Raw genomic sequence first — 15,741 nt, forward strand, 5'->3', positions numbered from 1 at the left:
CTAGCTAGTAGCTACCACAGCCAGGTTAGCTCTAGCCTCTAGTTATCTGATAGATATGAAGTGGCTATTGTTAATATCTAACAACAGTTGTTTTATATGTAAATGTATTGTAGCCTTTGTTTTGTCCCATTTCAGAAGTAAATGAACTTGGCTAGCTTTAGCCAGTTGATGTACCGAGAGAGAGCTGGCCAAAAGTTGGCTAATGTCAGCTATTCCTTTTGCCTCAATCACACTAGACCTGAATCAAACGATTAAACCATCGGCCAAACAATTCAATATTCATAGGCTGAAGTGTTTTCAGTGCAATGTGAGATTCATTAATCAGTATGTCAATGTAACGTTATTGATCTGTTAGTTTCCCAAGCTAATTCCCTACTTTTCACACTGACACTAATAAACAGCTCTAACTTTACAGGCTTCAATGTCATGGTGCACAGTAGAGGTCTGCGCTGGACCGATTTCTTCATTCCGCTCAAACCCGCACCCGCTGGAGTTCTGTCCAACTCCCACCTGCTACGGCAAAAACTGCTCCCAAACCCAACCTCAGTCCCACAATGTTATTTTAGCCATATGTGGCGCAGCTTACTTGACATCCATGGTCCCAGCAGTTTTGCCCACTATAGGCAATATCAAATGCACAAAAATAACTTAAGAAATATGTTAAATTACCAGAGATTCCTACGTGGCCCTTACATTGTATTACTGGGCTATATCAGCCAATATGTTAGAAGTAGTTTGAAGAGAGCAGAGTTGGAGAGAACAGAGAAATACAGGCAATCAATATTTAGTCCTATTACTAGGCAATGTAGTAAACTGTAGCCTAACCATAGCCTACCTTTTAGGAGGACGATTTACAGGCACAGACAAATAAATGGGTAAACAATACTTATGAAAATGAAAAGGTGTTTATTAGCAATGCTCGCTCACCATAATAGTCTAACCTATGTGCGTGTTGTGCCTTTTCCTTTTCAATGATGATCAAATATTTTGATTGTACTTCGACTCCCGTTGGTTGAGCTCCCTTTATTTACAGACACTGTAGTAAACTACAGTCTAATCATATTGAAGTTAATTTCGTATTCAAGTTAACTGCCATGTTATTCTCCGCCCATGTAGGCAGCCTACTCTATTTCAATGAGACCACCTGTGACGATTTTAGCATGTAAATCTTGGTGGGGCAAACCCCATTTTTTTGTTGTTGATGCATGCCAGCAAAGCCACAGCACTAAACTATACATTAATTGCAGTATAATGGCTACAAACAGTGCCCACAAACGGTTGGGGCCTACATAAAGCTGTCTCGACAGCAGAGCTTTATTTTCAGCACCATGGAGTGAATCCTTACCACTGCTACACCTGGCTATCAGAGGAGCCTTGTTTGGCAGCGAAACAGTTCATTCAGCCTCATTTGCTACCTTTTTAAAGCATAGCTGATATGGATGACTTGCTTAAACAAATGTGGTTACTACTGATTCCTTGTGTAAGTCGATTTGTGTAAGTCGATAAGAACCACATTGTCCTTCAGTAATAACGAACGGCAACATGAGTTTTGACTTTTGACTCATACACAAACATTATTACATTTATGTTCAGTAAATTCATAATGTTTGTTCTTATATCATTAACACTTAGCACTAAGTATAGGCTAGTGCAAGCAAATGAGGTGCGACGAGGTAGGCCTATTCCTTCAGCATTTTCAAAATGGACACTGACAGAAATTCAGATAGATGTTACTTCAGACATATTCATCAAAATGATCTGCCCTTAACTTTACTCTTCTTTAAGTCACCACACACAGAAATCGAGAGAGAGAGAGAGAGAGAGAGAGAGAGACGTGGTTAGCCTACCATTTGAAGTATTTTATTAGGCCTACAGTATGTGGTCTTAAAAGGAAGGAAAATGCAATCACGAGGATCCACTTTCTATAGACAATATACCGAAGCTCAGACAGCACATTTCGCAAGCAAAACAACTCTCGCAATATCAACTGGAATGATCTATTACTGAACTTTTTGTTGAAAACAAATATTTGAATGGGAAGAGACTGTCACTGGCAAACATGGTTACAGAACCAACAACATGATATAGTATCTCCTCTTTGTGAAGAAAAGCACATGAGCTCATTTATGCAGCATCACACAATACATTTTTTGGATTGAAAAAGTATTTTCCCAGTCGGAGCTAGTTTTTTTTTACAGAGTTTACAGTTGTCTTGAACTCACTGAAGTCTGAGATTTCCCAGTTCAGAGTTTCCAAGTGTTTTGAACACAGCAGAAGACATTCTGGATTGACAGCATGGACAATGTATTCAACCTTTTCAGGCCCATGGGGTTGTGAGTGAATGTTTATCCTTTTAAGCTTGGAAAAAATACCATTTCAGACAGATGTTTTAAATCCTCAAACCCAGACTTGGACCACACACCTTGTCCACCGAATAGCAGGCAGGGGAAGCAAAATAGTGATTGCTTTGCAACGCTTGCAGTTAGCCACTGATTCCTTCCAAACCACTCACTGTTGAATTTGCGTTTTCTGACTTGTGTAATGTTTATGTCCAATGGTCGATGAGCACGATACCTTTTATCTATAATTTATCTTCATACAGTATGACAAGGATTGAAAAGGATTTGCCAGTAGACTGTCGACGTGATTCATGATGATGACCGCTTTTCTAGCTCGCTAGTCCAATCAAAGCTACAGTAGATTTGACATCATTTTATCTGTGGCCAATGACCTTATGCCTTCTTGGAGGGGCACTTCTAATGTAAATCTAAGGCAGCACACAAGGGGGATTGAGCTGAAAGAGACTATGTTTGTGTGCGGCAAACTGATATGTGACATAAATTAATGCCAGATTAATGCCAAAATATGTGTGTGAATAATGTGAAAATGATGTGTTTTTAAAACCTTGGGAAAGAGAAGAATAATGACAGGTTGAAATAAGAAGGCCCTTTGGATGATTCTTTTTTATTGGCAGATGACAAAGTAATGAATAGAATAAAAACAGAGGACAAGAAATATAGCTGTATTTCAATTGACCCCAGAGTTGTTCTGTGTTGGTTAACCACGTGACACAATAGCCAAACCACATGTGAGGGAATGTATCAACGCGACGGTCATTAATCAAACAACACTCCTCCAGCTTTGTGCTTGCTGAGGTTTGCGGCTGCAGCTTCAAATGACAGGAGAGATCACTGAGCCCAGGGAGCCATGGCTAGCATGAGAAACAGCGATATGGGTAAAGCAACAAAGTGAAATAATAAGTAGACCATTGTGTCATGAAGTGTCACCACAAACCAACGTGTCATGTATCTTTAATTCTTAGAACAGAATATAATTATAGATTATATTGTTTGTATATCGGTATATACACTTGTTTTTGCTGGTCACAGAACTTTCAGATCTGGAAATATCTAAGAGCTGGGAATCTGGTGAGAACTAGGCATTGTACGTTATTCACAATTAGTGGTCATTTTTACAGCTATGTTTATCCCTATGTACCTAGGGATGAAGGGGATGAAGTCATCAAGATTGATGCAATATATTGTAATGTTTCACAGTGACATTACTTGAAACAAAACCCTTTTAGAGTGAGGACTGGACTAGTCTCTCTCACGCGCACACCCTCTCCTCTCGTCCTATTGGTGAGCTGTGATGTGTGAACGATGCTGGCGTGATCATGGGGGAAGCCCCTCCCCCTACCTGTGGGTTCAGTGTTGATGGGATATGGCAAACAACTTTGAAACAGCACTTTACCTATAAGGATTTCGAGACACTCCCTCAGGTATCTCTCTCTGTGTAACGGGGGGGACAAAAAGCAACTCTGACTGTGACTAGAGCATAGCTAAATGCTGAAGTGGTGTGAGTTGGCAGAGATTGGTCAAATACCTGAACTGAGTGAAGGTAATGCAACATGAGGCATTTATCCATTGCAGTTTGGGCTGCTGTTGTAATGTGGCATGGGGAAAAGATATGGAAGCTCTAAGTCAATCAGACACAGTATAACTTTCTGTAACAGAAAGATAACATGATCAATTCTTAATACATTCAGTAGCTTAAATGAGTTTTTCAATGATTGCTTGGTTGTAACAGAGCAATAAAGTTTATTGTGGATGTGGAGTGACAATTTTTTGTTGTTAAAAGAAATAAGTAGGTCACACACATGATTTCCTGGACTATAGCAGACATTAATAATTAATCATTAATTCAAAGCCAAAATGACTGGTGGAGATAAACATTTATTTTTGTGTGTGACAAACTCAGAGATTGTTTTGTGCTTCTAAACAAAGACAAGATCCTTGTTTTTTAAGTAAGGGGGAAAGCCCCATTGGAGTGATGTTGACTCGTTGTTTTGTAAACTCATATTTAGGATTGAACTGCACTTGATTGCACGTGGAACTGAAACATGAGACACATTAGCTACTCTGTTGATCTCGCTTATAACCTTGTTTTGGTTTGGTCAAACAAAACAACCATTGTAACTTTTATGACATATCACCACATAACAGACATGAGTCAACTAAAACAGTACATTGTCTGTCCTTATTCTCCTGAGATGAAACAGCACAAACCGCTTCAGTTTCAGAGTGAGTTTCAGATCAGGTAGACAGAATAAGATTTTCCATGTGAGGATTAGCAGTAATGTCAGAGTCTGGACACATGGTGTAAATGTCTATCGTCAGTGTCTCTTACGTCTTCCCCATGTAGGTATTTTTAAGCTGTACCCTACGATCATACAGCCATGTGTGATTAGGAGTTCTACGTGTGGAGGTAGTAAGACAACAACCAGGATTACAGAGAAACAACGTCACAGTGTGTGTCAGCTACAGAATCTGTTACATCATCAGTCTGTTTTGTTATTGTGCAGTTTCTACACAGGCATTGACTATGGTCTCAAGACCTTCAATGAAACAAAAGCCTTTTTCATTATTTTGTCATTTGAGCAAACCTAATTTTCTACAGAGCCTACGTATCTCCATAAACCTTGTGAGAGGAAGGTGACAGGACTTTACAGAAGGGGAACCCCCTATGGGAGAATAGAAACAGGACTTTACAGAAGGGGAACCCCCTATGGGAGAATAGAAACAGGACTTTACAGAAGGGGAACCCCCTATGGGAGAATAGAAACAGGACTTTACAGAAGGGGAACCCCCTATGGGAGAATAGAAACAGGACTTTACAGAAGGGGAACCCCCTATGGGAGAATAGAGACAGAACTTTACAGAACGGGAACCCCCTATGGGAGAATAGAAACAGGACTTTACAGAAGGGGAACCCCCTATGGGAGAATAGAAACAGGACTTTACAGAAGGGGAACCCCCTATGGGAGAATAGAAACAGGACTTTACAGAAGGGGAACCCCCTACGGGAGAATAGAAACAGGACTTTACAGAAGGGGAACCCCCTATGGGAGAATAGAAACAGGACTTTACAGAAGGGGAACCCCCTATGGGAGAATAGAAACAGGACTTTACAGAAGGGGAACCCCCTATGGGAGAATAGAAACATTACTTTACAGAAGGGGAACCCCCTATGGGAGAATAGAGACAGAACTTTACAGAAGGGGAACCCCTATGGGAGAATAGAAACAGGACTTTACAGAAGGGGAACCCCTATGGGAGAATAGCAACAGGACTTTACAGAAGGGGAACCCCCTATGGGAGAATAGAAACAGGACTTTACAGAAGGGGAACCCCCTATGGGAGAATAGAAACATTACTTTACAGAAGGGGAACCCCCTATGGGAGAATAGAGACAGAACTTTACAGAAGGGGAACCCCTATGGGAGAATAGAAACAGGACTTTACAGAAGGGGAACCCCCTATGGGAGAATAGCAACAGGACTTTACAGAAGGGGAACCCCCTATGGGAGAATAGAAACAGGACTTTACAGAAGGGGAACCCCCTATGGGAGAATAGAGACAGAACTTTACAGAAGGGGAACCCCCTATGGGAGAATAGAAACAGGATGTCACGTTCTGACCATAGTTCTTTTGTGTTTTCCTTGTTTTAGGATTGGTCAGAACCCCCTTGGGTTGTGCCGTGGCGGAGATCTTTGTGGGCTATACTCAGCCTCGTCTCAGGATGGTAAGTTGGTGGTTGAAGATATCCCTCTAGTGGTGTGGGGGCTGTGCTTTGGCAAAGTGGGTGGGGTAAAATCCTTCCTGTTTGGCCCTGTCCGGGGTGTCCTCGGATGGGGCCACAGTGTCTCCTGACCCCTCCTGTCTCAGCCTCCAGTATTTATGCTGCAGTAAATCAAATCAAATCAAATTTTATTTGTCACATACACATGGTTAGCAGATGTTAATGTGAGTGTAGCGAAATGCTTGTGCTTCTAGTTCCGACAATGCATTAATAACAAACAAGTAATCTAACTAACAATTCCAAAACTACTGTCTTTAACACAGTGTAAGGGGATAAAGAATATGTACATAAAGATATATGAATGAGTGATGGTACAGAGCAGCATAGGCAAGATACAGTAGATGGTATCGAGTACAGTATATACATATGAGATGAGTATGTAAACAAAGTGGCATAGTTAAAGTGGCTAGTGATACATGTATTACTTAAGGATGCAGTAGATGATATAGAGTACAGTATATACGTATGCATATGAGATGAATAATGTAGGGTATGTAACATTATATTAGGTAGCATTGTATAAAGTGGCTAGTGATATATTTTACATCCTTTCCCATCAATTCCCATTATTAAAGTGGCTGGAGTTGGGTCAGTGTCAGTATGTTGGCAGTAGCCACTCAGTGTTAGTGGTGGCTGTTTAACAGTTTGATGGCCTTGAGATAGAAGCTGTTTTTCAGTCTCTCGATCCCAGCTTTGATCCCAGCTTTGCTGACCTCGCCTTCTGGATGATAGCGGGGTGAACAGGCAGTGGCTCGGGTGGTTGTTGTCCTTGATGATCTTTATGGCCTTCCTGTGACATCGGGTGGTGTAGGTGTCCTGGAGGGCAAGTAGTTTGCCCCCGGTGATGCGTTGTGCAGACCTCACTACCCTCTGGAGAGCCTTACGGTTGTGGGCGGAGCACATGCCGTACCAGGCGGTGATACAGCCCGCCAGGATGCTCTCGATTGTGCATCTGTAGAAGTTTGTGAGTGCTTTTGGTGACAAGCCGAATTTCTTCAGCCTCCTGAGGTTGAAGAGGCGCTGCTGCGCCTTCTTCACGATGCTGTGTGTGTGAGTGGACCAATACAGTTTGTCTGTGATGTGTATGCCGAGGAACTTAACTTACTACCCTCTCCACTACTGTTCCATCGATGTGGATAGGGGGGTGTTCCCTCTGCTGTTTCCTGAAGTCCACAATCATCTCCTTAGTTTTGTTGACGTTGAGTGTGAGGTTATTTTCCTGACACCACACTCCGAGGGCCCTCACCCCCTCCCTGTAGGCCGTCTCGTCGTTGTTGGTAATCAAGCCTACCACTGTTGTGTCGTCCGCAAACTTGATGATTGAGTTGGAGGTGTGCGTGGCCACGCAGTCGTGGGTGAACAGGGTGTACAGGAGAGGGCTCAGAACGCACCCTTGTGGGGCCCCAGTGTTGAGGATCAGCGGGGTGGAGATGTTGTTGCCTACACTCACCACCTGGGGGCGGCCCGTCCAGAAGTCCAGTACCCAGTTGCACAGGGCGGGGTCGAGACCCAGGGTCGACGAGCTTGGAGGGTACTATGGTGTTGAATGCCGAGCTGTAGTCGATGAACAGCATTCTCACATAGGTATTCCTCTTGTCCAGATGGGTTAGGGCAGTGTGCAGTGTGGTTGAGATTGCATCGTCTGTGGACCTATTTGGGCGGTAAGCAAATTGGAGTGGGTCTAGGGTGTCAGGTAGGGTGGAGGTGATATGGTCCTTGACTAGTCTCTCAAAGCACTTCATGATGACGCAAGTGAGTGCTACGGGGCGGTAGTCGGTTAGCTCAGTTACCTTAGCTTTCTTGGGAACAGGAACAATGGTGGCCCTCTTGAAGCATGTGGGGACAGCAGACTGGTATAGGGATTGATTGAATATGTCCGTAAACACACCGGCCAGCTGGTCTGCGCATGCTCTGAGGGCGCGGCTGGGGATGCCGTCTGGGCCTGCAGCCTTGCGAGGGTTAACACGTTTAAATGTCTTACTCTCCTCGGCTGCAGTGAAGGAGAGTCCGCATGTTTTCGTTGCAGGCCGTGTCAGTGGCACTGTATTGTCCTCAAAGCGGGCAAAAAAGTTATGTAGTTTGCCTGGGAGCAAGACATCCTGGTCCGTGACTGGGCTGGTTTTCTTCTTGTAGTCCGTGATTGACTGTAGACCCTGCCACATACCTCTTGTGTCTGAGCCGTTGAATTGAGATTCTACTTTGTCTCTATACTGACGCTCAGCTTGTTTGATAGCCTTGCGGAGGGAATAGCTGCACTGTTTGTATTCGCACTGTTTGTATTCGGTCATGTTACCAGTCACCTTGCCCTGATTAAAAGCAGTGGTTCGCGCTTTCAGTTTCACGCGAATGCTGTCATCAATCCACGGTTTCTGGTTAGGGAATGTTTTAATCGTTGCTATGGGAACGACATCTTCAACGCACGTTCTAATGAACTGGCACACCGAATCAGCGTATTCGTCAATGTTGTTATTTGACGCAATACGAAACATATCCCAGTCCACGTGATGGAAGCAGTTTTGGAGTGTGGAGTCAGCTTGGTCGGACCAGCGTTGGACAGACCTCAGCGTGGGAGCCTCTTGTTTTAGTTTCTGTCTGTAGGCAGGGATCAACAAAATTATATGCCTTATATGCGTTGCGGAAGTTAGAGTAACAATGATCCAAGGTTTTTTCACCCCTGGTTGCGCAATCGATATGCTGATAAAATTTAGGGAGTCTTGTTTTCAGATTAGCCTTGTTAAAATCCCCAGCTACAATGAATGCAGCCTCCGGATAAATGGATTCCAGTTTGCAAAGAGTCAAATAAAGTTTGTTCAGAGCCATCGATGTGTCTGCTTGGGGGGGAATATATACGGCTGTGATTATAATCGAAGAGAATTCTCTTGGTAGATAATGCGGTCGACATTTGATTGTGAGGAATTCTAAATCAGGTGAACAGAAGGATTTGAGTTCCTGTATGTTTCTTTCATCACACCATGTCTCATTAGCCATAAGGCATACGCCCCCGCCCCTCTTCTTACCAGAAAGATGTTTGTTTCTGTCAGCGCGATGCATGGAGAAACCCGCTGGCTGCACCGCCTCCGATAGATAGCGTCTCTCCAGTGAGCCATGTTTCCGTGAAGCAAAGAACGTTACAGTCTCTGATGTCCCTCTGGAATGCTAATCCTGCTCGGATTTCATCAACCTTGTTGTCAAGAGACTGGACATTGGCGAGAAGAATGCTAGGGAGTGGTGCACGATGTGCCCGTCTCCGGAGTCTGACCAGACGACCGCCTCGTTTCACTCTTTTACGGAGTCGTTTTTTTGGGTCGCCGCATGGGATCCATTCCGTTGTCCTGGTTGAAAGGCAGAACACAGGATCCGCGTCGCGAAAATCATATTCTTGGTCGTACTGATGGTGAGTTGACGCTGATCTTATATTCAGTAGTTCTTCTCGACTGTATGTAATGAAACCTAAGATGACCTGGGGTACTAATGTAAGAAATAACACGTAAAAAAAACAAAAAACTGCACAGTTTTCTAGTAACGCGAAGCGAGGCGGCCATCTCTGTCGGTGCCGGAAGTAATCTTGGCCATGTTCTGTTATAGTTTATGTGTCGGGGGCTAGGGTCAGTTTGTTATATCTGGAGTACTTCTCCTGTCCTATTCGTTGTCCTGTGTGAATTTAAGTGTGCTCTCTCTAATTCTCTCTTTCTTTCTCTCTCTCGGAGGACCTGAGCCCTAGGACCATGCCTCAGGACTACCTGACATGATGACTCCTTGCTGTCCCCAGTCCACCTGGCCGTGCTGCTGCTCCAGTTTCAACTGTTCTGCCGTATTATTATTGGACCATGCTGGTCATTTATGAACATTTGAACATCTTGGCCATGTTCTGTTATAATCTCCACCCAGCACAGCCAGAAGAGGACTGGCCACCCCACATAGCCTGGTTCCTCTCTAGGTTTCTTCCTAGGTTTTGGCCATTCTAGGGAGTTTTAGCCACCGTGCTTCTACACCTGCATTGCTTGCTGTTTGGGGTTTTCGGCTGGTTTTCTGTACAGCACTTTGAGATATCAGCTGATGTACGAAGGGCTATATACATCTATTTGATTTGATTTATTTCTATGTTTGGCCTGATATGGTTCTCAATCAGAGGCAGGTGTTAGGCATTGTCTCTGATTGGGAACCATATTTAGGTAGCCTGTTTTGTGTTGGGTTTTGTGGGTGGTTGTTCCCTGTCTTTGTGAGCCGCCAGTCAGCCAGGATCTTCCAGAGCCGCCAGTCAGCCAGGATCTTCCAGAGCCGCCAGTCAGCCAGGATCCGCCAGCGCCACCATTCAGCCAGGATCTGTTAGAGTCGTCAGCCAGTCCGGAGCTGCCCCTCAGTCCAGAGCTGCCCTTCGGTCCAGAGCTGCCCCTCAGTCCAGAGCTGCCCTTCGGTCCAGAGCTGCCCCTCAGTCCAGAGCTGCCCTTCGGTCCAGAGCTGCCCCTCAGTCCCGAGCTGCCCCTCAGTCCAGTGGGGCCATTTAGCAAGACTTTACAGAGCCAAGCTTTGTTTTTGACACTCTGAGAGCAAACCTTTGGTATTCAGACTATGGGAGGTGCACAGTACTACATACAGTGCCTTGTGAAAGTATTCAGCCCCCTTGAACTTTGCGACCTTTTGCCACATTTCAGGCTTCAAACATAAAGATATAAAACGGTATTTTTTTATGAAGAATCAACAACAAGTGGGACACAATCATGAAGTGGAACGACATTTATCAAACTTTTTTAACAAATCAAAAACTGAAAAATTGGGTGTGCAAAATTATTCAGCCCCTTTACTTTCAGTGCAGCAAACTCTCTCCAGAAGTTCAGTGAGGATCTCTGAATGATCCAATGTTGACATAAATGACTAATGATGATAAATACAATCCACCTGTGTGTAATCAAGTCTCCGTATAAATGCACCTGCACTGTGATAGTCTCAGAGGTCCGTTAAAATCGCAGAGAGCATCATGAAGAACAAGGAACACACCAGGCAGGTCAGAGATACTGTTGTGAAGAAGTTTAAAGCCGGATTTGGATACAAAAAGATTTCCCAAGCTTTAAACATCCCAAGGAGCACTGTGCAAGCGATAATATTGAAATGGAAGGAGTATCAGACCACTGCAAATCTACCAAGACCTGGCCGTCCCTCTAAACTTTCAGCTCATACAAGGAGAAGACTGATCAGAGATGCAGCCAAGAGGCCCATGATCACTCTGGATGAACTGCAGAGATCTACAGCTGAGGTGGGAGACTCTGTCCATAGGACAACAATCAGTCGTATATTGCACAAATCTGGCCTTTATGGAAGAGTGGCAAGAAGAAAGCCATTTCTTAAAGATATCCATAAAAAGTGTTGTTTAAAGTTTGCCACAAGCCACCTGGGAGACACACCAAACATGTGGAAGAAGGTGCTCTGGTCAGATGAAACCAAAATTGAACTTTTTGGCAACAATGCAAAAAGTTATGTTTGGCGTAAAAGCAACACAGCTCATCACCCTGAACACACCATCCGCACTGTCAAACATGGTGGTGGCAGCATCATGGTTTGGGCCTGCTTTTCTTCAGCAGGGACAGGGAAGATGGTTAAAATTGATGGGAAGATGGATGGAGCCAAATACAGGACCATTCTGGAAGAAAACCTGATGGAGTCTGCAAAAGACCTGAGACTGGGACGGAGATTTGTCTTCCAACAAGACAATGATCCAAAACATAAAGCAAAATCTACAATGGAATGGTTCAAAAATAAACATATCCAGGTGTTAGAATGGCCAAGTCAAAGTCCAGACCTGAATCCAATCGAGAATCTGTGGAAAGAACTGAAAACTGCTGTTCACAAATGCTCTCCATCCAACCTCACTGAGCTCGAGCTGTTTTGCAAGGAGGAATGGGAAAAAATGTTCAGTCTCTCGATGTGCAAAACTGATAGAGACATACCCAAAGCGACTTACAGCTGTAATCGCAGCAAAAGGTGGCGCTACAAAGTATTAACTTAAGGGGGCTGAATAATTTTGCACGCCCAATTTTTCAGTTTTTGATTTGTTAAAAAAGTTTGAAATATCCAATAAATGTCGTTCCACTTCATGATTGTGTCCCACTTGTTGTTGATTCTTCACAAAAAAATACAGTTTTATATTTTTATGTTTGAAGCCTGAAATGTGGCAAAAGGTCGCAAAGTTCAAGGGGGCCGAATACTTTCGCAAGGCACTGTAGATAGAGTCAAGTACTACATGGAACTATTCCACATCAAGTAACTGATGCAAGCAGTAAAATAAAATAAAAATAAAAATACAAATACACCTTATGGAACAGCTGGGACTACAAAGAGACATAAACACAGGCACAGACTTGCATACACACACACACGATAACATATGCTCTATACACACACGTGCACATGGATTTTGTGTTGTAGATATGTGGTATTATAGTAGTGGCCTGAGGGCAGACACTTAATGTGTTGTGAAATCTGTTGTGAATATATTGTAATGTTTTAAAAATTGTATAATAGCCTTAATTTTGCTGGACTGCAGGAAGAGTAGCTGCTGCTTTGCCAGGAACTAATGGGGATTCATTATAAATACAATTACATACACAAATTCAGAGTAAAACTTTATTGTATCATTCCATACAGCAAATACGATAAAAAATCTAGCAGCTAATAACTAGAACCTCTGACTCATTGCAAAGAAAGCCAATTCAAGGTTCATTTGGTGGAAAATAAACCAAATTAAAGGGTGAGTTTTGCATACAGTTTGCATACAGATAAGTGTTTTTACCACCCTCTTCCCTCTGTGTCTGTGTGTCAATCTTGTGGCTACTTAAACACTATTATGAAATGACCTTCTATAACCCAAACACCCCAGACTGTAATTTAAACAAATAGAGAAGCGGACTGGGGACAAACTCTAGGGGCTGAGCTGGCTGTTGCATGATAACCAATGGTAGACATGATAAGAGTCCTGCTCCAACCCAAAAATTGACCCATAACTATAAATGGTGTCAGACAACAATGTCAAACATAATACAAAATAATAATGTGGAATGTAGACTACACTAAGGCTCAGTTTCATGATAATTGTCAAGCCCAGGCTTTCTCCAGACAGAGTACAACCAAACACATCATATCACAGGGCCACTAGAGTAACTCTGATAAAGAGGAGCACTAGGCACACTAAAGACCTGCTAAAGTCACATATGTTAACATTGAAAATAACACTTGTATGGTTGCGACTGGAAGGTTGAACTTCTGATTTCCATTGGGGCCCATAGAGTGCTCATTTCCTAACTTACAAGCTGTTTTCCGTAAACACACACAATTGCATGGAGCTGATTTCCCTGAGCAGTGTTCCCACATGTGAGGAGGAGTGTAACCTGACCTTGATCCCCATTTGAACCTCGTCCTGAGCAGCTATAGCTCTGAGGGGCCCGTGTCCACGATCACTCCCTCCAGAATTTGACATTACATTTGCACAGGAACTGTTGAGGAGGAAATGAGAATTAACTAACTCACCAGAGGTAAACATTCTTTAACCAACCCACATCCCCTCTGCCCCTCTGTCCTCCTAGTGATGAGGAGGGGTGGGTTTCTCCTGTCTATGGTTAAACTATGTCAGAGAGATGGGGGGGGGAGAGGGAATAACAGAGAGACGGGGAAAAGAGGGAATAACAGAGAGATGGGGGGAAGAGGGAATAACGGAGAGATGGGGGGGGAAGAGGGAATAACGGAGAGATGGGGGAAAGAGGGAATAACAGAGAGACGGGGGGGAAGAGGGAATAACGGAGAGATGGGGGGAACGAGGGAATAACAGAGAGATGGGGGAAAGAGGGAATAACAGAGAGATGGGGGAATGAGGGAATAACAGAGAGACGGGGAAAAGAGGGAATAACAGAGAGATGGGGGAAGAGGGAATAACAGAGATATGGAAGAAAGAGGGAATAACAGAGAGATGGGGGAACGAGGGAATAACAGAGAGATGGGGGAAAGAGGGAATAACAGAGAGATGGGGGAATGAGGGAATAACAGAGAGATGGGGGAATGAGGGAATAACAGAGAGATGGGAGAAAGAGGGAATAACAGAGAGATGGGGGAATGAGGGAATAACAGAGAGATGGGGGAATGAGGGAATAACAGAGAGATGGGGGAAAGAGGGAATAACAGAAATATGGGGGAACGAGGGAATAACAGAGAGATGGGGGAAAGAGGGAATAACAGAGAGATGGGGGAAAGAGGGAATAACAGAGAGATGGGTGAATGACGGAATTTGGTCACCGTCATCATCACATACCATACCTCTATCATATCATATACCTCGATCGTCACATATATATATGCCATTTAGCAGACGCTTTTATCCAAAGCGACTTACAGTCATGTGTGCATACATTCTACGTATGGGTGGTCCCGGGAATCGAACCCACTACCCTGGCGTTACAAGCGCCATGCTCTACCAACTGAGCTACAGAAGAACCACACATGACATACTTCTGTCTTTGTTTTATCATTTCAAAAGACTGCCTCCTACCACATGAAACCCCAGCTACCCCACTGGTTAATTCAGCTAAAATAGATACTCTAGTTCATGCCATTTGGTGGTCCAACAACATAAACATGCATAGGAAAACCTAGTGTAATAGGATGCAGTCTGGTTCTGTAATCTTTGATCTGATACCTACAGTATGTCATTACTTGTTGATACTAGTTTTGAAGTTTCGGCTCACCAAACCAACTTAGAGACAGTATGGTGTCAACAAAAAGTACCATCTTCCCCCGGAGTTTCCCTGAAGAACAGCGATGGTGTTGTTCAGACAGTAATTCACTTTGAATACCAACTTTGATATGATGTGATGTGACTGTTGACTGTTTTACCTCTCTCCACTGAATGGGAGCTATTATTGGTGAAAGAACAAAGAACAAAAGAAGGAAGAAATCTACAGGACGAAGCGAGAGAGAAGAGGGACAAGGAGGGACTGACGAAGCGAGAGGGAAGAGGGACAAGGAGGGACTGACGAAGAGAGAGAGAAGAGGGACAAGGAGGGACTGACGAAGCGAGAGAGAAGAGGGACAAGGAGGGACTGACGAAGCGAGAGAGAAGAGGGACAAGGAGGGACTGACGAAGCGAGAGAGAAGAGGGACAAGGAGGGACTGACGAAGCGAGAGAGAAGAGGGACAAGGAGGGACTGACGAAGCGAGAGAGAAGAGGGACAAGGAGGGACTGACGAAGCGAGAGAGATGAGGGACAAGGAGGGACTGACGAAGCGAGAGAGAAGAGGGACAAGGAGGGACTGACGAAGCGAGAGAGAAGAGGGACAAGGAGCGACTGACGAACCGAAAGAGAAGAGGGACAAGGAGGGACTGACAAAGCGAGAGAGAAGAGGGACAAGGAGGGACTGACGAAGCGAGAGAGAAGAGGGACAAGGAGGGACTGACGAAGCGAGAGAGAAGAGGGACAAGGAGGGACTGCCTCAACCAACAGGTGACCAAAATACCCTCTTCTCTTTTACGGTAATACAGACTTCAAACTGAAAAGTCAAATCCAAAATCTGAACTACAGTCTCAATAAATACACCAAATATCACAGGCATTTCTTTCTCC

General features: G+C 44.0%; 1 long non-coding RNA gene across 1 annotated transcript in view; it reads right to left on the bottom strand.

Annotated features, from left to right (window-relative positions):
• Positions 1–2,944: 2,944 nt before the first annotated feature.
• The window catches only part of LOC127931137 (uncharacterized), a 34,790-nt gene continuing 21,993 nt past the window's right edge, over positions 2,945–15,741 (bottom strand). The window contains exons 2-3 of the long non-coding RNA XR_008139901.1: positions 13,526–13,625; positions 2,945–6,242 (exon numbers count right to left, since the gene is read on the bottom strand). This is a non-coding gene — a long non-coding RNA (uncharacterized LOC127931137). The remainder of the gene's footprint in view (positions 6,243–13,525; positions 13,626–15,741) is intronic.

The sequence above is a fragment of the Oncorhynchus keta genome, chromosome 7 (genome assembly GCF_023373465.1).
Source record: "Oncorhynchus keta strain PuntledgeMale-10-30-2019 chromosome 7, Oket_V2, whole genome shotgun sequence".
Taxonomy (NCBI): domain Eukaryota; kingdom Metazoa; phylum Chordata; class Actinopteri; order Salmoniformes; family Salmonidae; genus Oncorhynchus; species Oncorhynchus keta.